Source organism: Oncorhynchus tshawytscha, linkage group LG15, assembly GCF_018296145.1.
Source record: "Oncorhynchus tshawytscha isolate Ot180627B linkage group LG15, Otsh_v2.0, whole genome shotgun sequence".
NCBI lineage: Eukaryota > Metazoa > Chordata > Actinopteri > Salmoniformes > Salmonidae > Oncorhynchus > Oncorhynchus tshawytscha.
In genome coordinates this window covers 35,685,303-35,706,766 of record NC_056443.1, presented here as the reverse complement: position 1 = coordinate 35,706,766, position 21,464 = coordinate 35,685,303, and the positions used below count along the sequence as shown (strand labels likewise).

The 21,464-nt window shown below is 44.9% G+C and overlaps 18 non-coding genes across 18 annotated transcripts; all 18 read right to left on the bottom strand.

Moving 5' to 3' along the window:
• Positions 1-1,006: 1,006 nt before the first annotated feature.
• trnay-gua lies at positions 1,007-1,093 on the bottom strand. The gene is given in 2 exon segments: positions 1,007-1,042; positions 1,057-1,093. It is a non-coding gene; the product is annotated as a tRNA-Tyr (tRNA).
• Positions 1,094-2,363: 1,270 nt separating this feature from the next.
• Positions 2,364-2,450, bottom strand: trnay-gua. Its single transcript is given in 2 exon segments — positions 2,364-2,399; positions 2,414-2,450. It is a non-coding gene; the product is annotated as a tRNA-Tyr (tRNA).
• A 2,003-nt stretch (positions 2,451-4,453) lies between these two features.
• Positions 4,454-4,540, bottom strand: trnay-gua. Its single transcript is given in 2 exon segments — positions 4,454-4,489; positions 4,504-4,540. It is a non-coding gene; the product is annotated as a tRNA-Tyr (tRNA).
• Positions 4,541-6,615: 2,075 nt separating this feature from the next.
• trnal-gag lies at positions 6,616-6,701 on the bottom strand. Its single transcript is given in 2 exon segments — positions 6,616-6,651; positions 6,665-6,701. It is a non-coding gene; the product is annotated as a tRNA-Leu (tRNA).
• A 591-nt stretch (positions 6,702-7,292) lies between these two features.
• trnay-gua lies at positions 7,293-7,379 on the bottom strand. Its single transcript is given in 2 exon segments — positions 7,293-7,328; positions 7,343-7,379. It is a non-coding gene; the product is annotated as a tRNA-Tyr (tRNA).
• Positions 7,380-7,966: 587 nt separating this feature from the next.
• trnay-gua lies at positions 7,967-8,053 on the bottom strand. The gene is given in 2 exon segments: positions 7,967-8,002; positions 8,017-8,053. It is a non-coding gene; the product is annotated as a tRNA-Tyr (tRNA).
• A 589-nt stretch (positions 8,054-8,642) lies between these two features.
• trnay-gua lies at positions 8,643-8,729 on the bottom strand. The gene is given in 2 exon segments: positions 8,643-8,678; positions 8,693-8,729. It is a non-coding gene; the product is annotated as a tRNA-Tyr (tRNA).
• A 589-nt stretch (positions 8,730-9,318) lies between these two features.
• On the bottom strand, positions 9,319-9,405 carry trnay-gua. Its single transcript is given in 2 exon segments — positions 9,319-9,354; positions 9,369-9,405. It is a non-coding gene; the product is annotated as a tRNA-Tyr (tRNA).
• A 1,265-nt stretch (positions 9,406-10,670) lies between these two features.
• On the bottom strand, positions 10,671-10,757 carry trnay-gua. Its single transcript is given in 2 exon segments — positions 10,671-10,706; positions 10,721-10,757. It is a non-coding gene; the product is annotated as a tRNA-Tyr (tRNA).
• A 589-nt stretch (positions 10,758-11,346) lies between these two features.
• Positions 11,347-11,433, bottom strand: trnay-gua. Its single transcript is given in 2 exon segments — positions 11,347-11,382; positions 11,397-11,433. It is a non-coding gene; the product is annotated as a tRNA-Tyr (tRNA).
• A 586-nt stretch (positions 11,434-12,019) lies between these two features.
• Positions 12,020-12,106, bottom strand: trnay-gua. The gene is given in 2 exon segments: positions 12,020-12,055; positions 12,070-12,106. It is a non-coding gene; the product is annotated as a tRNA-Tyr (tRNA).
• A 588-nt stretch (positions 12,107-12,694) lies between these two features.
• On the bottom strand, positions 12,695-12,781 carry trnay-gua. Its single transcript is given in 2 exon segments — positions 12,695-12,730; positions 12,745-12,781. It is a non-coding gene; the product is annotated as a tRNA-Tyr (tRNA).
• A 1,334-nt stretch (positions 12,782-14,115) lies between these two features.
• On the bottom strand, positions 14,116-14,202 carry trnay-gua. Its single transcript is given in 2 exon segments — positions 14,116-14,151; positions 14,166-14,202. It is a non-coding gene; the product is annotated as a tRNA-Tyr (tRNA).
• A 590-nt stretch (positions 14,203-14,792) lies between these two features.
• trnay-gua lies at positions 14,793-14,879 on the bottom strand. Its single transcript is given in 2 exon segments — positions 14,793-14,828; positions 14,843-14,879. It is a non-coding gene; the product is annotated as a tRNA-Tyr (tRNA).
• Positions 14,880-16,144: 1,265 nt separating this feature from the next.
• trnay-gua lies at positions 16,145-16,231 on the bottom strand. The gene is given in 2 exon segments: positions 16,145-16,180; positions 16,195-16,231. It is a non-coding gene; the product is annotated as a tRNA-Tyr (tRNA).
• Positions 16,232-17,936: 1,705 nt separating this feature from the next.
• trnay-gua lies at positions 17,937-18,023 on the bottom strand. The gene is given in 2 exon segments: positions 17,937-17,972; positions 17,987-18,023. It is a non-coding gene; the product is annotated as a tRNA-Tyr (tRNA).
• A 1,936-nt stretch (positions 18,024-19,959) lies between these two features.
• trnap-agg lies at positions 19,960-20,046 on the bottom strand. The gene is given in 2 exon segments: positions 19,960-19,995; positions 20,010-20,046. It is a non-coding gene; the product is annotated as a tRNA-Tyr (tRNA).
• Positions 20,047-20,636: 590 nt separating this feature from the next.
• On the bottom strand, positions 20,637-20,723 carry trnay-gua. Its single transcript is given in 2 exon segments — positions 20,637-20,672; positions 20,687-20,723. It is a non-coding gene; the product is annotated as a tRNA-Tyr (tRNA).
• Between the last annotated feature and the right edge of the window lie 741 nt (positions 20,724-21,464).

Sequence of the window (21,464 nt, the reverse complement as noted above, 5' to 3'; positions counted from 1 at the left end):
CATAAGTCAAAAACTTGGCACAACTGCAGAAAAAGTTATACTCTTCTGAGTCAGCGACCTAAGGACTGTTGCAATCTCGAGAACTCTCTGCTGCTCTACCAACATTCCTATCAAAGGTCAACAAGTGAAGATTTCTTCTCTCAGGGAAAGATATTTTTTTCATCAAGCACATGTCAAGGTGCACTGCTGTCAAAAAGTTGGCGTAAGCCACAAGAAAATGATGTTTCCTTCGAGCCGGATTTGAACCAGCTGGCTGCACCTAAAAAGTTATTACAGCAATTTCACCTAAGCAGTCCTCCGCTCTGACCAACTGAGCTATCAAAGGGATTTCAAATTGTAGTCAAACGCCATCAAGCAAGAAGCTGTCAAAAAGTGCTAGGATGGTCAGGATTACAGCAATTTCACCTACAGTCCTCCGCTCTACCAACTGAGGTATCTGACAAATGAAGCCATCACCTAGATGGTCAGAGGTTTGTTGTTCCCTTTAAGAAATGAATCTGCTGAGTTTGGTGGTGTCTTGGAGCTGCTGAGGATTGCCCCAGGTCTTCGTACGTTCAACTAATGCTCTATTCCTCTGAGCTACATCCCCTTAGATTGCAAGTAGTTGCATTTGGGAATAGACAAAAAGTGAGCCGAGGAATAAAATCGCTGTTTAGCCCCCTCACTGCGAAATGTCTTTTCTCTCTCCCTGTTGGTCTAGTGGTTAGGATTCGGTTCTTTTACCACAGCAGCCTGGGTTTGATTCCCGCTCAGGGAATGACTTGCTTTTGGGGAAACACTAGGCATAAGTCAAAAACTTGGCACAACTGCAGAAAAAGTTATACTCTTCTGAGTCAGCGACCTAAGGACTGTTGCAATCTCGAGAACTCTCTGCTGCTCTACCAACATTCCTATCAAAGGTCAACAAGTGAAGATTTCTTCTCTCAGGGAAAGATATTTTTTGTCAAGCACATGTCAAGGTGCACTGCTGTCAAAAAGTTGGCGTAAGCCACAAGAAAATGTACAATCCTTCGAGCCGGATTTGAACCAGCGACCTAAGGATTACAGCAATTTCACCTACAGTCCTCCGCTCTACCAACTGAGCTATCGAAGGATGACAAATGTAGTCAAACGCCATCACCTAGATGGTCAGAGGTTCGGCAGAAGCATATGTTCCCTTTAAGAAATGAATCTGCTGAGTTTGGTGGTGTCTTGGAGCTGCTGAGGATTGCCCCCAGGTCTTCGTACGTTCAACTAATGCTCTATTCCTCTGAGCTACATCCCCTTAGATTGCAAGTAGTTGCATTTGGGAATAGACAAAAAGTGAGCCGAGGAATAAAATCGCTGTTTAGCCCCCTCACTGCGAAATGTCTTTTTCTCTCTCCCTGTTGGTCTAGTGGTTAGGATTCGGTTCTTTTACCACCGTGGCCTGGGTTTGATTCCCGCTCAGGGAATGACTTGCTTTTGGGGAAACACTAGGCATAAGTCAAAAACTTGGCACAACTGCAGAAAAAGTTATACTCTTCTGAGTCAGCGACCTAAGGACTGTTGCAATCTCGAGAACTCTCTGCTGCTCTACCAACATTCCTATCAAAGGTCAACAAGTGAAGATTTCTTCTCTCAGGGAAAGATATTTTTTGTCAAGCACATGTCAAGGTGCACTGCTGTCAAAAAGTTAGCGTAAGCCACAAGAAAATGTACAATCCTTCGAGCCGGATTTGAAGCAGCGACCTAAGGATTACAGCAATTTCACCTACAGTCCTCCGCTCTACCAACTGAGCTATCAAAGGATGACAAATGTAGTCAAACGCCATCACCTAGATGGTCAGAGGTTCGGCAGAAGCATATGCATATTTCCCTTTAAGAAATGAATCTGCTGAGTTTGGTGGTGTCTTGGAGCTGCTGAGGATTGCCCCCAGGTCTTCGTACGTTCAACTAATGCTCTATTCCTCTGAGCTACATCCCCTTAGATTGCAAGTAGTTGCATTTGGGAATAGACAAAAAGTGAGCCGAGGAATAAAATCGCTGTTTAGCCCCCTCACTGCGAAATGTCTTTTTCTCTCTCCCTGTTGGTCTAGTGGTTAGGATTCGGTTCTTTTACCACCGCAGCCTGGGTTTGATTCCCGCTCAGGGAATGACTTGCTTTTGGGGAAACACTAGGCATAAGTCAAAAACTTGGCACAACTGCAGAAAAAGTTATACTCTTCTGAGTCAGCGACCTAAGGACTGTTGCAATCTCGAGAACTCTCTGCTGCTCTACCAACATTCCTATCAAAGGTCAACAAGTGAAGATTTCTTCTCTCAGGGAAAGATATTTTTTGTCAAGCACATGTCAAGGTGCACTGCTGTCAAAAAGTTGGCGTAAGCCACAAGAAAATGTACAATCCTTCGAGCCGGATTTGAACCAGCGACCTAAGGATTACAGCAATTTCACCTACAGTCCTCCGCTCTACCAACTGAGCTATCGAAGGATGACAAATGTAGTCAAACGCCATCACCTAGATGGTCAGAGGTTCGGCAGAAGCATATGTTCCCTTTAAGAAATGAATCTGCTGAGTTTGGTGGTGTCTTGGAGCTGCTGAGGATTGCCCCCAGGTCTTCGTACGTTCAACTAATGCTCTATTCCTCTGAGCTACATCCCCTTAGATTGCAAGTAGTTGCATTTGGGAATAGACAAAAAGTGAGCCGAGGAATAAAATCGCTGTTTAGCCCCCTCACTGCGAAATGTCTTTTTCTCTCTCCCTGTTGGTCTAGTGGTTAGGATTCGGTTCTTTTACCACAGCAGCCTGGGTTTGATTCCCGCTCAGGGAATGACTTGCTTTTGGGGAAACACTAGGCATAAGTCAAAAACTTGGCACAACTGCAGAAAAAGTTATACTCTTCTGAGTCAGCGACCTAAGGACTGTTGCAATCTCGAGAACTCTCTGCTGCTCTACCAACATTCCTATCAAAGGTCAACAAGTGAAGATTTCTTCTCTCAGGGAAAGATATTTTTTGTCAAGCACATGTCAAGGTGCACTGCTGTCAAAAAGTTGGCGTAAGCCACAAGAAAATGTACAATCCTTTGAGCCGGATTTGAACCAGCGACCTAAGGATTACAGCAATTTCACCTACAGTCCTCCGCTCTACCAACTGAGCTATCAAAGGGTGACAAATGTAGTCAAACGCCATTATCTAGATGGTCAGAGGTTCGGCAGAAGCATATGTTCCCTTTAAGAAATGAATCTGCTGAGTTTGGTGGTTTGCCTTGGAGTTAATGCTGAGGATTGCCCCCAGGTTGACAATCAGTAATAACAAAAAGTGAGCAACAAATGCTCTATCCTCTGAGCTACATCCCCTTAGATTGCAAGTAGTTGCATTTGGGAATAGACAAAAAGTGAGCCGAGGAATAAAATCGTGTTTAGCCCCCTCACTGCGAAATGTCTTTTTCTCTCTCCCTGTTGGTCTAGTGGTTAGGATTCGGTTCTTTTACCACCGTGGCATGGGTTTGATTCCCGCTAGGAATACATGTCAGGGAATGACTTGCTTTGGGGAAACACTAGGCATAAGTCAAAAACTTGGCACAACTGCTGAAAAAGTTATACTCTTCTGAGTCAGCGTTACCTTAAGGACTGAGATTGCAATCTCCAGAACTCTGATGCACTGCTCTGTACTCAACATTCCTTCTGGAACAGCTGGGGTCAACAGGAAGATTTCTTTTCTTCTCTCAGGGAAAGATATTTTTTCCTGTCAAGCACATGTCAAGGTGCACTGCTGTCAAAAAGTTGGCGTAAGCCACAAGAAAATGTACAATCCTTCTGAGCCGGAGCCGGTTTGAACCAGCGACCTAAGGATTACAGCAATTTCACCTACAGTCCTCCGCTCTACCAACTGAGCTATCAAAGGGTGACAAATTTAGTCAAACGCCATCACCTAGATGGTCAGAGGTTTGGCAGAAGCATATGTTCCCTTTAAGAAATGAATCTGCTGAGTTTGGTGGTGTCTTGGAGCTGCTGAGGATTGCCCCCAGGTCTTCGTACGTTCAACTAATGCTCTATTCCTCTGAGCTACATCCCCTTAGATTGCAAGTAGTTGCATTTGGGAATAGACAAAAAGTGAGCCGAGGAATAAAATCGCTGTTTAGCCCCCTCACTGCGAAATGTCTTTTTCTCTCTCCCTGTTGGTCTAGTGGTTAGGATTCGGTTCTTTTACCACAGCAGCCTGGGTTTGATTCCCGCTCAGGGAATGACTTGCTTTTGGGGAAACACTAGGCATAAGTCAAAAACTTGGCACAACTGCAGAAAAAGTTATACTCTTCTGAGTCAGCGACCTAAGGACTGTTGCAATCTCGAGAACTCTCTGCTGCTCTACCAACATTCCTATCAAAGGTCAACAAGTGAAGATTTCTTCTCTCAGGGAAAGATATTTTTTGTCAAGCACATGTCAAGGTGCACTGCTGTCAAAAAGTTGGCGTAAGCCACAAGAAAATGTACAATCCTTCGAGCCGGATTTGAACCAGCGACCTAAGGATTACAGCAATTTCACCTACAGTCCTCCGCTCTACCAACTGAGCTATCGAAGGATGACAAATGTAGTCAAACGCCATCACCTAGATGGTCAGAGGTTCGGCAGAAGCATATGTTCCCTTTAAGAAATGAATCTGCTGAGTTTGGTGGTGTCTTGGAGCTGCTGAGGATTGCCCCCAGGTCTTCGTACGTTCAACTAATGCTCTATTCCTCTGAGCTACATCCCCTTAGATTGCAAGTAGTTGCATTTGGGAATAGACAAAAAGTGAGCCGAGGAATAAAATCGCTGTTTAGCCCCCTCACTGCGAAATGTCTTTTTCTCTCTCCCTGTTGGTCTAGTGGTTAGGATTCGGTTCTTTTACCACAGCAGCCTGGGTTTGATTCCCGCTCAGGGAATGACTTGCTTTTGGGGAAACACTAGGCATAAGTCAAAAACTTGGCACAACTGCAGAAAAAGTTATACTCTTCTGAGTCAGCGACCTAAGGACTGTTGCAATCTCGAGAACTCTCTGCTGCTCTACCAACATTCCTATCAAAGGTCAACAAGTGAAGATTTCTTCTCTCAGGGAAAGATATTTTTTGTCAAGCACATGTCAAGGTGCACTGCTGTCAAAAAGTTGGCGTAAGCCACAAGAAAATGTACAATCTTTCGAGCCGGATTTGAACCAGCAACCTAAGGATTACAGCAATTTCACCTACAGTCCTCCGCTCTACCAACTGAGCTATCAAAGGATGACAAATGTAGTCAAACGCCATCACCTAGATGGTCAGAGGTTCGGCAGAAGCATATGTTCCCTTTAAGAAATGAATCTGCTGAGTTTGGTGGTGTCTTGGAGCTGCTGAGGATTGCCCCCAGGTCTTCGTACGTTCAACTAATGCTCTATTCCTCTGAGCTACATCAACAAGTAATGCTCTATTCCTCTGAGCTACTGTCATAAAATGTAGTTGCACCTGTAAGGGGATTGCAAGTAGTTGCATTTGGGAATAGACAAAAAGTGAGCCGAGGAATAAAATAAGTTTAGCCCCCTCACTGCGAAATGTCTTTTTCTCTCCCTGTTGGTCTAGTGGTTAGCTTCGGTTCTTTTTCCACCGTAGCCTGGGTTTGATTCCCATCAGGGAATGACTTGCTTTTGGGAAACACTAGGCATAAGTCAAAAATTAAAGTGGCTGGAACTGCAGAAAAAGTTATACCACTCTTCTGAGTCAGCGACCTTGAGGACTGCTGTGCAATCTCGGATCCCAGAACTCTGCTCTGCTGGATGACCAACATTCCAGGCAAAGGTCAACAAGTGAAGATTGCTGTTAGCACAGCTCAGTGAAGATTCTTCTCTCAGGGAAAGATATTTTTGTCAAGCACATGTCAAGGTAAGCACTGCTGTCAAAAACCCATTGGCCTCTAAGCCATGTCAAGGTGCACTGCTGAAAAGTTGGCGTAAGCCACAAGAAAATGTACAATCCTTCGAGCCGGATTTGAACCAGCGACCTAAGGATTACAGCAATTTCACCTACAGTCCTCCGCTCTACCAACTGAGCTATCAAAGGATGACAAATGTAGTCAAACGCCATCCCCTAGATGGTCAGAGGTTTGGCAGAAGCATATGTTCCCTTTAAGAAATGAATCTGCTGAGTTTGGTGGTGTCTTGGAGCTGCTGAGGATTGCCCCCAGGTCTTCGTACGTTCAACTAATGCTCTATTCCTCTGAGCTACATCCCCTTAGATTGCAAGTAGTTGCATTTGGGAATAGACAAAAAGTGAGCCGAGGAATAAAATCGCTGTTTAGCCCCCTCACTGCGAAATGTCTTTTCTCTCTCCCTGTTGGTCTAGTGGTTAGGATTCGGTTCTTTTACCACAGCAGCCTGGGTTTGATTCCCGCTCAGGGAATGACTTGCTTTTGGGGAAACACTAGGCATAAGTCAAAAACTTGGCACAACTGCAGAAAAAGTTATACTCTTCTGAGTCAGCGACCTAAGGACTGTTGCAATCTCGAGAACTCTCTGCTGCTCTACCAACATTCCTATCAAAGGTCAACAAGTGAAGATTTCTTCTCTCAGGGAAAGATATTTTTTTGTCAAGCACATGTCAAGGTGCACTGCTGTCAAAAAGTTGGCGTAAGCCACAAGAAAATGTACAATCCTTCGAGCCGGATTTGAACCAGCGACCTAAGGATTACAGCAATTTCACCTCAGTCCTCCGCTCTACCAACTGAGCTATCGAAGGATGACAAATGTAGTCAAACGCCATCACCTAGATGGTCAGAGGTTCGGCAGAAGCATATGTTCCCTTTAAGAAATGAATCTGCTGAGTTTGGTGGTGTCTTGGAGCTGCTGAGGATTGCCCCCAGGTCTTCGTACGTTCAACTAATGCTCTATTCCTCTGAGCTACATCCCCTTAGATTGCAAGTAGTTGCATTTGGGAATAGACAAAAAGTGAGCCGAGGAATAAAATCGCTGTTTAGCCCCCTCACTGCGAAATGTCTTTTTCTCTCTCCCTGTTGGTCTAGTGGTTAGGATTCGGTTCTTTTACCACAGCAGCCTGGGTTTGATTCCCGCTCAGGGAATGACTTGCTTTTGGGGAAACACTAGGCATAAGTCAAAAACTTGGCACAACTGCAGAAAAAGTTATACTCTTCTGAGTCAGCGACCTAAGGACTGTTGCAATCTCGAGAACTCTCTGCTGCTCTCTACCAACATTCCTATCAAAGGTCAACAAGTGAAGATTTCTTCTCTCAGGGAAAGATATTTTTTGTCAAGCACATGTCAAGGTGCACTGCTGTCAAAAAGTTGGCGTAAGCCACAAGAAAATGTACAATCCTTCGAGCCGGATTTGAACCAGCGACCTAAGGATTACAGCAATTTCACCTACAGTCCTCCGCTCTACCAACTGAGCTATCGAAGGATGACAAATGTAGTCAAACGCCATCACCTAGATGGTCAGAGGTTCGGCAGAAGCATATGTTCCCTTTAAGAAATGAATCTGCTGAGTTTGGTGGTGTCTTGGAGCTGCTGAGGATTGCCCCCAGGTCTTCGTACGTTCAACTAATGCTCTATTCCTCTGAGCTACATCCCCTTAGATTGCAAGTAGTTGCATTTGGGAATAGACAAAAAGTGAGCCGAGGAATAAAATCGCTGTTTAGCCCCCTCACTGCGAAATGTCTTTTTCTCTCTCCCTGTTGGTCTATGGTTAGGATTCGGTTCTTTTACCACAGCAGCCTGGGTTTGATTCCCGCTCAGGGAATGACTTGCTTTTGGGGAAACACTAGGCATAAGTCAAAAACTTGGCACAACTGCAGAAAAAGTTATACTCTTCTGAGTCAGCGACCTAAGGACTGTTGCAATCTCGAGAAGTCTCTGCTGCTCTACCAACATTCCTATCAAAGGTCAACAAGTGAAGATTTCTTCTCTCAGGGAAAGATATTTTTGTCAAGCACATGTCAAGGTGCACTGCTGTCAAAAAGTTGGCGTAAGCCACAAGAAAATGTACAATCCTTCGAGCCGGATTTGAACCAGCGACCTAAGGATTACAGCAATTTCACCTACAGTCCTCCGCTCTACCAACTGAGCTATCGAAGGATGACAAATGTAGTCAAACGCCATCACCTAGATGGTCAGAGGTTCGGCAGAAGCATATGTTCCCTTTAAGAAATGAATCTGCTGAGTTTGGTGGTGTCTTGGAGCTGCTGAGGATTGCCCCCAGGTCTTCGTACGTTCAACTAATGCTCTATTCCTCTGAGCTACATCCCCTTAGATTGCAAGTAGTTGCATTTGGGAATAGACAAAAAGTGAGCCGAGGAATAAAATCGCTGTTTAGCCCCCTCACTGCGAAATGTCTTTTTCTCTCTCCCTGTTGGTCTAGTGGTTAGGATTCGGTTCTTTTACCACAGCAGCCTGGGTTTGATTCCCGCTCAGGGAATGACTTGCTTTTGGGGAAACACTAGGCATAAGTCAAAAACTTGGCACAACTGCAGAAAAAGTTATACTCTTCTGAGTCAGCGACCTAAGGACTGTTGCAATCTCGAGAACTCTCTGCTGCTCTACCAACATTCCTATCAAAGGTCAACAAGTGAAGATTTCTTCTCTCAGGGAAAGATCATTTTTGTCAAGCACATGTCAAGGTGCACTGCTGTCAAAAAGTTGGCGTAAGCCACAAGAAAATGTACAATCCTTCGAGCCGGATTTGAACCAGCGACCTAAGGATTACAGCAATTTCACCTACAGTCCTCCGCTCTACCAACTGAGCTATCGAAGGATGACAAATGTAGTCAAACGCCATCACCTAGATGGTCAGAGGTTCGGCAGAAGCATATGTTCCCTTTAAGAAATGAATCTGCTGAGTTTGGTGGTGTCTTGGAGCTGCTGAGGATTGCCCCCAGGTCTTCGTACGTTCAACTAATGCTCTATTCCTCTGAGCTACATCCCCTTAGATTGCAAGTAGTTGCATTTGGGAATAGACAAAAAGTGAGCCGAGGAATAAAATCGCTGTTTAGCCCCCTCACTGCGAAATGTCTTTTTCTCTCTCCCTGTTGGTCTAGTGGTTAGGATTCGGTTCTTTTACCACCGCAGCCTGGGTTTGATTCCCGCTCAGGGAATGACTTGCTTTTGGGGAAACACTAGGCATAAGTCAAAAACTTGGCACAACTGCAGAAAAAGTTATACTCTTCTGAGTCAGCGACCTAAGGACTGTTGCAATCTCGAGAACTCTCTGCTGCTCTACCAACATTCCTATCAAAGGTCAACAAGTGAAGATTTCTTCTCTCAGGGAAAGATATTTTTTGTCAAGCACATGTCAAGGTGCACTGCTGTCAAAAAGTTGGCGTAAGCCACAAGAAAATGTACAATCCTTCGAGCCGGATTTGAACCAGCGACCTAAGGATTACAGCAATTTCACCTACAGTCCTCCGCTCTACCAACTGAGCTATCGAAGGATGACAAATGTAGTCAAACGCCATCACCTAGATGGTCAGAGGTTCGGCAGAAGCATATGTTCCCTTTAAGAAATGAATCTGCTGAGTTTGGTGGTGTCTTGGAGCTGCTGAGGATTGCCCCCAGGTCTTCGTACGTTCAACTAATGCTCTATTCCTCTGAGCTACATCCCCTTAGATTGCAAGTAGTTGCATTTGGGAATAGACAAAAAGTGAGCCGAGGAATAAAATCGCTGTTTAGCCCCCTCACTGCGAAATGTCTTTTTCTCTCTCCCTGTTGGTCTAGTGGTTAGGATTCGGTTCTTTACCACCGCAGCCTGGGTTTGATTCCCGCTCAGGGAATGACTTGCTTTTGGGGAAACACTAGGCATAAGTCAAAAACTTGGCACAACTGCAGAAAAAGTTATACTCTTCTGAGTCAGCGACCTAAGGACTGTTGCAATCTCGAGAACTCTCTGCTGCTCTACCAACATTCCTATCAAAGGTCAACAAGTGAAGATTTCTTCTCTCAGGGAAAGATATTTTTTGTCAAGCACATGTCAAGGTGCACTGCTGTCAAAAAGTTGGCATAAGCCACCAGAAAAAGTACAATCCTTTGAGCCGGATTTGAACCAGCTACCTAAGGATTACAGCAATTTCACCTACAGTCCTCCGCTCTACCAACTGAGCTATCGAAGGGTGAAAAATGATGTCAAACGCCATCACCTAGATGGTCAGAGGTTCGGCAGAAGCATATGTTCCCTTTAAGAAATGAATCTGCTGAGTTTGGTGGTGTCTTGGAGCTGCTGAGGATTGCCCCCAGGTCTTCGTACGTTCAACTAATGCTCTATTCCTCTGAGCTACATCCCCTTAGATTGCAAGTAGTTGCATTTGGGAATAGACAAAAAGTGAGCCGAGGAATAAAATCGCTGTTTAGCCCCCTCACTGCGAAATGTCTTTTTCTCTCTCCCTGTTGGTCTAGTGGTTAGGATTCGGTTCTTTTACCACCGTGGCCTGGGTTTGATTCCCGCTCAGGGAATGACTTGCTTTTGGGGAAACACTAGGCATAAGTCAAAAACTTGGCACAACTGCAGAAAAAGTTATACTCTTCTGAGTCAGCGACCTAAGGACTGTTGCAATCTCGGAGAACTCTCTGCTGCTCTACCAACATTCCTATCAAAGGTCAACAAGTGAAGATTTCTTCTCTCAGGGAAAGATATTTTTTGTCAAGCACATGTCAAGGTGCACTGCTGTCAAAAAGTTGGCGTAAGCCACAAGAAAATGTACAATCCTTCGAGCCGGATTTGAACCAGCGACCTAAGGATTACAGCAATTTCACCTACAGTCCTCCGCTCTACCAACTGAGCTATCGAAGGATGACAAATGTAGTCAAACGCCATCACCTAGATGGTCAGAGGTTCGGCAGAAGCATATGTTCCCTTTAAGAAATGAATCTGCTGAGTTTGGTGGTGTCTTGGAGCTGCTGAGGATTGCCCCCAGGTCTTCGTACGTTCAACTAATGCTCTATTCCTCTGAGCTACATCCCCTTAGATTGCAAGTAGTTGCATTTGGGAATAGACAAAAAGTGAGCCGAGGAATAAAATCGCTGTTTAGCCCCCTCACTGCGAAATGTCTTTTTCTCTCTCCCTGTTGGTCTAGTGGTTAGGATTCGGTTCTTTTACCACCGTGGCCTGGGTTTGATTCCCGCTCAGGGAATGACTTGCTTTTGGGGAAACACTAGGCATAAGTCAAAAACTTGGCACAACTGCAGAAAAAGTTATACTCTTCTGAGTCAGCGACCTAAGGACTGTTGCAATCTCGAGAACTCTCTGCTGCTCTACCAACATTCCTATCAAAGGTCAACAAGTGAAGATTTCTTCTCTCAGGGAAAGATCATTTTTGTCAAGCACATGTCAAGGTGCACTGCTGTCAAAAAGTTGGCGTAAGCCACAAGAAAATGTACAATCCTTCGAGCCGGATTTGAACCAGCGACCTAAGGATTACAGCAATTTCACCTACAGTCCTCCGCTCTACCAACTGAGCTATCGAAGGATGACAAATGTAGTCAAACGCCATCACCTAGATGGTCAGAGGTTCGGCAGAAGCATATGTTCCCTTTAAGAAATGAATCTGCTGAGTTTGGTGGTGTCTTGGAGCTGCTGAGGATTGCCCCCAGGTCTTCGTACGTTCAACTAATGCTCTATTCCTCTGAGCTACATCCCCTTAGATTGCAAGTAGTTGCATTTGGGAATAGACAAAAAGTGAGCCGAGGAATAAAATCGCTGTTTAGCCCCCTCACTGCGAAATGTCTTTTTCTCTCTCCCTGTTGGTCTAGTGGTTAGGATTCGGTTCTTTTACCACCGTGGCCTGGGTTTGATTCCCGCTCAGGGAATGACTTGCTTTTGGGGAAACACTAGGCATAAGTCAAAAACTTGGCACAACTGCAGAAAAAGTTATACTCTTCTGAGTCAGCGACCTAAGGACTGTTGCAATCTCGAGAACTCTCTGCTGCTCTACCAACATTCCTATCAAAGGTCAACAAGTGAAGATTTCTTCTCTCAGGGAAAGATATTTTTGTCAAGCACATGTCAAGGTGCACTGCTGTCAAAAAGTTGGCGTAAGCCACAAGAAAATGTAATCCTTCGAGCCGGATTTGAACCAGCGACCTAAGGATTACAGCAATTTCACCTACAGTCCTCCGCTCTACCAACTGAGCTATCGAAGGATGACAAATGTAGTCAAACGCCATCACCTAGATGGTCAGAGGTTCGGCAGAAGCATATGTTCCCTTTAAGAAATGAATCTGCTGAGTTTGGTGGTGTCTTGGAGCTGCTGAGGATTGCCCCCAGGTCTTCGTACGTTCAACTAATGCTCTATTCCTCTGAGCTACATCCCCTTAGATTGCAAGTAGTTGCATTTGGGAATAGACAAAAAGTGAGCCGAGGAATAAAATCGCTGTTTAGCCCCCTCACTGCGAAATGTCTTTTTCTCTCTCCCTGTTGGTCTAGTGGTTAGGATTCGGTTCTTTTACCACCGCGGCCTGGGTTTGATTCCCGCTCAGGGAATGACTTGCTTTTGGGGAAACACTAGGCATAAGTCAAAAACTTGGCACAACTGCAGAAAAAGTTATACTCTTCTGAGTCAGCGACCTAAGGACTGTTGCAATCTCGAGAACTCTCTGCTGCTCTACCAACATTCCTATCAAAGGTCAACAAGTGAAGATTTCTTCTCTCAGGGAAAGATATTTTTGTCAAGCACATGTCAAGGTGCACTGCTGTCAAAAAGTTGGCGTAAGCCACAAGAAAATGTACAATCCTTCGAGCCGGATTTGAACCAGCGACCTAAGGATTACAGCAATTTCACCTACAGTCCTCCGCTCTACCAACTGAGCTATCGAAGGATGACAAATGTAGTCAAACGCCATCACCTAGATGGTCAGAGGTTCGGCAGAAGCATATGTTCCCTTTAAGAAATGAATCTGCTGAGTTTGGTGGTGTCTTGGAGCTGCTGAGGATTGCCCCAGGTCTTCGTACGTTCAACTAATGCTCTATTCAAGCTAATGCTCTATTCCTAACAAAAAGTCTGAGCTACATACCCAGTGTAGATTGCAAGTAGTTGCATTTGGGAATAGACAAAAAGTGAGCCAGAGGAATAAAATCAATGCTGTTTAGCCCCTGTCACTGCCTTTCAATGTCTTTTTCTCTATCCCTGTTGGTCTAGTGGTTAGGATTCAAGTTCTTTTACCACCGTGGCCTGGGTTTGATTCCCGCTCAGGGAATGACTTGCTTTGGGGAAACACTAGGCATAAGTCAAAAACTTTGGCACAACTGCAGAAAAGTTATACTCTTCTGAGTCAGCAGACCTAAGGACTGTTGCAATCTGGAGAACTCTCTGCTGCTCTACCAACATTCCTATCAAAGGTCACGGGTGGTTGATTCCTTGATGAAATGGTCAACCTTGAAGATTTCTTCTCCTCAGGGAAAGATATTTTTTGTCAAGCACATGTCAAGGTGCACTGCTGTCAAAAAGTTGGCGTAAGCCACAAGAAAATGTACAATCCTTCAGGAGCCGGATTTGAACCAGTCACCTAAGGATTACAGCAATTTCACCTACAGTCCTCCGCTCTACCAACTGAGCTATCAAGGATGACAAATGTAGTCAAACGCCATCACCTAGATGGTCAGAGGTTCGGCAGAAGCATATGTTCCCTTTAAGAAATGAATCTGCTGAGTTTGGTGGTGTCTTGGAGCTGCTGAGGATTGCCCCCAGGTCTTCGTACGTTCAACTAATGCTCTATTCCTCTGAGCTACATCCCCTTAGATTGCAAGTAGTTGCATTTGGGAATAGACAAAAAGTGAGCCGAGGAATAAAATCGCTGTTTAGCCCCCTCACTGCGAAATGTCTTTTTCTCTCTCCCTGTTGGTCTAGTGGTTAGGATTCGGTTCTTTTACCACCGCAGCCTGGGTTTGATTCCCGCTCAGGGAATGACTTGCTTTTGGGGAAACACTAGGCATAAGTCAAAAACTTGGCACAACTGCAGAAAAAGTTATACTCTTCTGAGTCAGCGACCTAAGGACTGTTGCAATCTCGAGAACTCTCTGCTGCTCTACCAACATTCCTATCAAAGGTCAACAAGTGAAGATTTCTTCTCTCAGGGAAAGATCATTTTTGTCAAGCACATGTCAAGGTGCACTGCTGTCAAAAAGTTGGCGTAAGCCACAAGAAAATGTACAATCCTTCGAGCCGGATTTGAACCAGCGACCTAAGGATTACAGCAATTTCACCTACAGTCCTCCGCTCTACCAACTGAGCTATCGAAGGATGACAAATGTAGTCAAACGCCATCACCTAGATGGTCAGAGGTTCGGCAGAAGCATATGTTCCCTTTAAGAAATGAATCTGCTGAGTTTGGTGGTGTCTTGGAGCTGCTGAGGATTGCCCCCAGGTCTTCGTACGTTCAACTAATGCTCTATTCCTCTGAGCTACATCCCCTTAGATTGCAAGTAGTTGCATTTGGGAATAGACAAAAAGTGAGCCGAGGAATAAAATCGCTGTTTAGCCCCCTCACTGCGAAATGTCTTTTTCTCTCTCCCTGTTGGTCTAGTGGTTAGGATTCGGTTCTTTTACCACAGCAGCCTGGGTTTGATTCCCGCTCAGGGAATGACTTGCTTTTGGGGAAACACTAGGCATAAGTCAAAAACTTGGCACAACTGCAGAAAAAGTTATACTCTTCTGAGTCAGCGACCTAAGGACTGTTGCAATCTCGAGAACTCTCTGCTGCTCTACCAACATTCCTATCAAAGGTCAACAAGTGAAGATTTCTTCTCTCAGGGAAAGATATTTTTTTGTCAAGCACATGTCAAGGTGCACTGCTGTCAAAAAGTTGGCGTAAGCCACAAGAAAATGTACAATCCTTCGAGCCGGATTTGAACCAGCGACCTAAGGATTACAGCAATTTCACCTACAGTCCTCCGCTCTACCAACTGAGCTATCGAAGGATGACAAATGTAGTCAAACGCCATCACCTAGATGGTCAGAGGTTCGGCAGAAGCATATGTTCCCTTTAAGAAATGAATCTGCTGAGTTTGGTGGTGTCTTGGAGCTGCTGAGGATTGCCCCCAGGTCTTCGTACGTTCAACTAATGCTCTATTCCTCTGAGCTACATCCCCTTAGATTGCAAGTAGTTGCATTTGGGAATAGACAAAAAGTGAGCCGAGGAATAAAATCGCTGTTTAGCCCCCTCACTGCGAAATGTCTTTTTCTCTCTCCCTGTTGGTCTAGTGGTTAGGATTCGGTTCTTTTACCACCGCGGCCTGGGTTTGATTCCCGCTCAGGGAATGACTTGCTTTTGGGGAAACACTAGGCATAAGTCAAAAACTTGGCACAACTGCAGAAAAAGTTATACTCTTCTGAGTCAGCAACCTAAGGACTGTTGCAATCTCGAGAAGTCTCTGCTGCTCTACCAACATTCCTATCAAAGGTCAACAAGTGAAGATTTCTTCTCTCAGGGAAAGATATTTTTTGTCAAGCACAGGTCAAGGTGCACTGCTGTCAAAAAGTTGGCGTAAGCCACAAGAAAATTTACACTCCTTCGAGCCAGATTTGAACCAGCGACCTAAGGATTACAGCAATTTCACCTACAGTCCTCCGCTCTACCAACTGAGCTATCGAAGGGTGACAAATGTCAACAAATGCCATCACCTAGATGGTTAGAGGTTCGGCAGAAGCATATGTTCCCTTTAAGAAATGAATCTGCTGAGTTTGGTGGTGTCTTGGAGCTGCTGAGGATTGCCCCCAGGTCTTCGTACGTTCAACTAATGCTCTATTCTTCTGAGCTACATCCCCTTAGATTGCAAGTAGTTGCACTTGGGAATAGACAAAAAGTGAGCTGAGGAATAAAATCGCTGTTTAGCCCCCTCACTACGAAATGTATTTTTCTCTCTCCCTGTTGGTGTAGTGGTTAGGATTCGGTTCTTTTACCACCGCGGCCTGGGTTTGATTCCCGCTCAGGGAATGACTTGCTTTTGGGGAAACACTAGGCATAAGTCAAAAACTTGGCACAACTGCAGAAAAAGTTATACTCTTCTGAGTCAGCAACCTAAGGACTGTTGCAATCTCGAGAAGTCTCTGCTGCTCTACCAACATTCCTATCAAAGGTCAACAAGTGAAGATTTCTTCTCTCAGGGAAAGATATTTTTTGTCAAGCACATGTCAAGGTGCACTGCTGTCAAAAAGTTGGCGTAAGCCACAAGAAAATGTACAATCCTTCGAGCCGGATTTGAACCAGCGACCTAAGGATTACAGCAATTTCACCTACAGTCCTCCGCTCTACCAACTGAGCTATCGAAGGATGACAAATGTAGTCAAACGCCATCACCTAGATGGTCAGAGGTTCGGCAGAAGCATATGTTCCCTTTAAGAAATGAATCTGCTGGTCTTCGTACGTTCAACTAATGCTCTATTCCTCTGAGCTACATCCCCTTAGATTGCAAGTAGTTGCATTTGGGAATAGACAAAAAGTGAGCCGAGGAATAAAATCGCTGTTTAGCCCATTCACTGCGAAATGTCTTTTTCTCTCCCTGTTGGTCTAGTGGTTAGGATTCGGTTCTTTTACCACCGCAGCCTGGGTTTGATTCCCGCTCAGGGAATGACTTGCTTTTGGGGAAACACTAGGCATAAGTCAAAAACTTGGCACAACTGCAGAAAAAGTTATACTCTTCTGAGTCAGCGACCTAAGGACTGTTGCAATCTCGAGAACTCTCTGCTGCTCTACCAACATTCCTATCAAAGGTCAACAAGTGAAGATTTCTTCTCTCAGGGAAAGATATTTTTTGTCAAGCACATGTCAAGGTGCACTGCTGTCAAAAAGTTGGCGTAAGCCACAAGAAAATGTACAATTCTTCGAGCCGGATTTGAACCAGCGACCTAAGGATTACAGCAATTTCACCTACAGTCCTCCGCTATACCAACTGAGCTATCGAAGGATGACAAAAGTAGTCAAACGCCATCACCTAGATGGTCAGAGGTTCGGCAGAAGCATATGTTCCCTTTAAGAAATGAATCTTCGGGTCTTCGTACGTTCAACTAATGCTCTATTCCTCTGAGCTACATCCCCTTAGATTGCAAGTAGTTCCATTTGGGAATATACAAAAAGTTTGCAGAGAAATAAAATCGCTGTTTAGCCCCCTCACTGCGAAATGTCTTTTTCTCTCTCCCTGTTGGTCTAGTGGTTAGGATTCGGTTCTTTTACCACCGCAGCCTGGGTTTGATTCCCGCTCAGGGAATGACTTGCTTTTGGGGAAACACTAGGCAAAAGTCAAAAACTTGGCACAACTGCAGAAAAAGTTATACTCTTCTGAGTCAGCGACCTAAGGACTGTTGCAATCTCGAGAACTCTCTGCTGCTCTACCAACATTCCTATCAAAGGTCAAGGTGCACTGCTATCAAAAAGTTGGCGTAAGCCACAAGAAAAAGTACAATCCTTTGAGCCGGATTTGAACCAGCGACCTAAGGATTACAGCAATTTCACCTACAGTCCTCCGCTCTACCAACTGAGCTATCAAAGGGTGACAAATGTAGTCAAACGCCATCACCTAGATGGTCAGAGGTTCGGCAGAAGCATATGTTCCCTTTAAGAAATGAATCTGCTGAGTTTGGTGGTGTCTTGGAGCTGCTGAGGATTGCCCCCAGGTCTTCGTACGTTCAACTAATGCTCTATTCCTCTGAGCTACATCCCCTTAGATTGCAAGTAGTTGCATTTGGGAATAGACAAAAAGTGAGCCGAGGAATAAAATCGCTGTTTAGCCCCCTCACTGCGAAATGTCTTTTTCTCTCTCCCTGTTGGTCTAGTGGTTAGGATTCGGTTCTTTTACCACCGCGGCCTGGGTTTGATTCCCGCTCAGGGAATGACTTGCTTTTGGGGAAACACTAGGCATAAGTCAAAAACTTGGCACAACTGCAGAAAAAGTTATACTCTTCTGAGTCAGCGACCTAAGGACTGTTGCAATCTCGAGTGTGTCAAAAAAAGTTGGCGTAAGCCACAAGAAAAAGTACAATCCTTCGAGCCGGATTTGAACCAGCGACCTAAGGATTACAGCAATTTCACCTACAGTCCTCCGCTCTACCAACTGAGCTATCGAAGGGTGACAAATGTAGTCAAACGCCATTATCTAGATGGTCAGAGGTTTGGCAGAAGCATATGTTCCCTTTAAGAAATGAATCTGCTGAGTTTGGTGGTGTCTTGGAGCTGCTGAGGATTGCCCCCAGGTCTTCGTACGTTCAACTAATGCTCTATTCCTCTGAGCTACATCTCCTTAGATTGCAAGTTGTTGCATTTGGGAATAGACAAAAAGTGAGCCGAGGAATAAAATCGCTGTTTAGCCCCCTCACTGCCAAATGTCTTTTTCACTCTCCCTGTTGGTCTAGTGGTTAGGATTCGGTTCTTTTACCACCGTGGCCTGGGTTTGATTCCCGCTCAGGGAATGACTTGCTTTTGGGGAAACACTAGGCATAAGTCAAAAACTTGGCACAACTGCAGAAAAAGTTATACTCTTCTGAGTCAGCGACCTAGGGACGGTTGCAATCTCGAGAACTCTCTGCTGCTCTACCAACATTCCTATCAAAGGTCAACAAGTGAAGATTTCTTCTCTCAGGGAAAGATATTTTTTTGTCAAGCACATGTCAAGGTGCACTGCTGTCAAAAAGTTGGCGTAAGCCACAAGAAAATGTACAATCCTTCGAGCCGGATTTGAACCAGCGACCTAAGGATTACAGCAATTTCACCTACAGTCCTCCGCTCTACCAACTGAGCTATCAAGGGTGACAAATGTAGTCAAACGCCATCACCTAGATGGTCAGAGGTTCGGCAGAAGCATATGTTCCCTTTAAGAAATGAATCTGCTGAGTTTGGTGGTGTCTTGGAGCTGCTGAGGATTGCCCCCAGGTCTTCGTACGTTCAACTAATGCTCTATTCCTCTGAGCTACATCCCCTTAGATTGCAAGTAGTTGCATTTGGGAATAGACAAAAAGTGAGCCGAGGAATAAAATCGCTGTTTAGCCCCCTCACTGCGAAATGTCTTTTTCTCTCTCCCTGTTGGTCTAGTGGTTAGGATTCGGTTCTTTTACCACCGCAGCCTGGGTTTGATTCCCGCTCAGGGAATGACTTGCTTTTGGGGAAACACTAGGCATAAGTCAAAAACTTGGCACAACTGCAGAAAAAGTTATACTCTTCTGAGTCAGCGACCTAAGGACTGTTGCAATCTCGAGAACTCTCTGCTGCTCTACCAACATTCCTATCAAAGGTCAACAAGTGAAGATTTCTTCTCTCAGGGAAAGATATTTTTTTGTCAAGCACATGTCAAGGTGCACTGCTGTCAAAAAGTTGGCGTAAGCCACAAGAAAATGTACAATCCTTCGAGCCGGATTTGAACCAGCTACCTAAGGATTACAGCAATTTCACCTACAGTCCTCCGCTCTACCAACTGAGCTATCGAAGGATGACAAATGTAGTCAAACGCCATCACCTAGATGGTCAGAGGTTCGGCAGAAGCATATGTTCCCTTTAAGAAATTAATCTGCTGAGTTTGGTGGTTTCTTGGAGCTGCTGAGGATTGGTCTTCGTACGTTCAACGAATGCTCTATTCCTCTGAGCTACATCCCCTTAGATTGCAAGTAGTTGCATTTGGGAATATACAAAAAGTTTGCAGAGGAATAAAATCGCTGTTTAGCCCCCTCACTGCGAAATGTCTTTTTCTCTCTCCCTGTTGGTCTAGTGGTTAGGATTCGGTTCTTTTACCACCGCAGCCTGGGTTTGATTCCCGCTCAGGGAATGACTTGCTTTTGGGGAAACACTAGGCATAAGTCAAAAACTTGGCACAACTGCAGAAAAAGTTATACTCTTCTGAGTCAGCGACCTAAGGACTGTTGCAATCTCGAGAACTCTCTGCTGCTCTACCAACATTCCTATCAAAGGTCAACAAGTGAAGATTTCTTCTCTCAGGGAAAGATATTTTTTTGTCAAGCACATGTCAAGGTGCACTGCTGTCAAAAAGTTGGCGTAAGCCACAAGAAAATGTACAATCCTTCGAGCCGGATTTGAACCAGCGACCTAAGGATTACAGCAATTTCACCTACAGTCCTCCGCTCTACCAACTGAGCTATCGAAGGATGACAAATGTAGTCAAACGCCATCACCTAGATGGTCAGAGGTTCGGCAGAAGCATATGTTCCCTTTAAGAAATGAATCTGCTGAGTTTGGTGGTGTCTTGGAGCTGCTGAGGATTGCCCCCAGGTCTTCGTACGTTCAACTAATGCTCTATTCCTCTGAGCTACATCCCCTTAGATTGCAAGTAGTTGCATTTGGGAATAGACAAAAAGTGAGCCGAGGAATAAAATCGCTGTTTAGCCCCCTCACTGCGAAATGTCTTTTTCTCTCTCCCTGTTGGTCTAGTGGTTAGGATTCGGTTCTTTTACCACCGCGGCCTGGGTTTGATTCCCGCTCAGGGAATGACTTGCTTTTGGGGAAACACTAGGCATAAGTCAAAAACTTGGCACAACTGCAGAAAAAGTTATACTCTTCTGAGTCAGCGACCTAAGGACTGTTGCAATCTCGAGAACTCTCTGCTGCTCTACCAACATTCCTATCAAAGGTCAACAAGTGAAGATTTCTTCTCTCAGGGAAAGATATTTTTTTGTCAAGCACATGTCAAGGTGCACTGCTGTCAAAAAGTTGGCGTAAGCCACAAGAAAATGTACAATCCTTCGAGCCGGATTTGAACCAGCGACCTAAGGATTACAGCAATTTCACCTACAGTCCTCCGCTCTACCAACTGAGCTATCGAAGGATGACAAATGTAGTCAAACGCCATCACCTAGATGGTCAGAGGTTCGGCAGAAGCATATGTTCCCTTTAAGAAATGAATCTGCTGAGTTTGGTGGTGTCTTGGAGCTGCTGAGGATTGCCCCCAGGTCTTCGTACGTTCAACTAATGCTCTATTCCTCTGAGCTACATCCCCTTAGATTGCAAGTAGTTGCATTTGGGAATAGACAAAAAGTGAGCCGAGGAATAAAATCGCTGTTTAGCCCCCTCACTGCGAAATGTCTTTTTCTCTCTCCCTGTTGGTCTAGTGGTTAGGATTCGGTTCTTTTACCACCGCAGCCTGGGTTTGATTCCCGCTCAGGGAATGACTTGCTTTTGGGGAAACACTAGGCATAAGTCAAAAACTTGGCACAACTGCAGAAAAAGTTATACTCTTCTGAGTCAGCGACCTAAGGACTGTTGCAATCTCGAGAACTCTCTGCTGCTCTACCAACATTCCTATCAAAGGTCAACAAGTGAAGATTTCTTCTCTCAGGGAAAGATATTTTTTTGTCAAGCACATGTCAAGGTGCACTGCTGTCAAAAAGTTGCGTAAGCCACAAGAAAATGTACAATCCTTTGAGCCGGATTTGAACCAGCGACCTAAGGATTACAGCAATTTCACCTACAGTCCTCCGCTCTACCAACTGAGCTATCAAGGGGTGACAAATATAGTCAAACGCCATCACCTAGATGGTCAGAGGTTCGGCAGAAGCATATGTTCCCT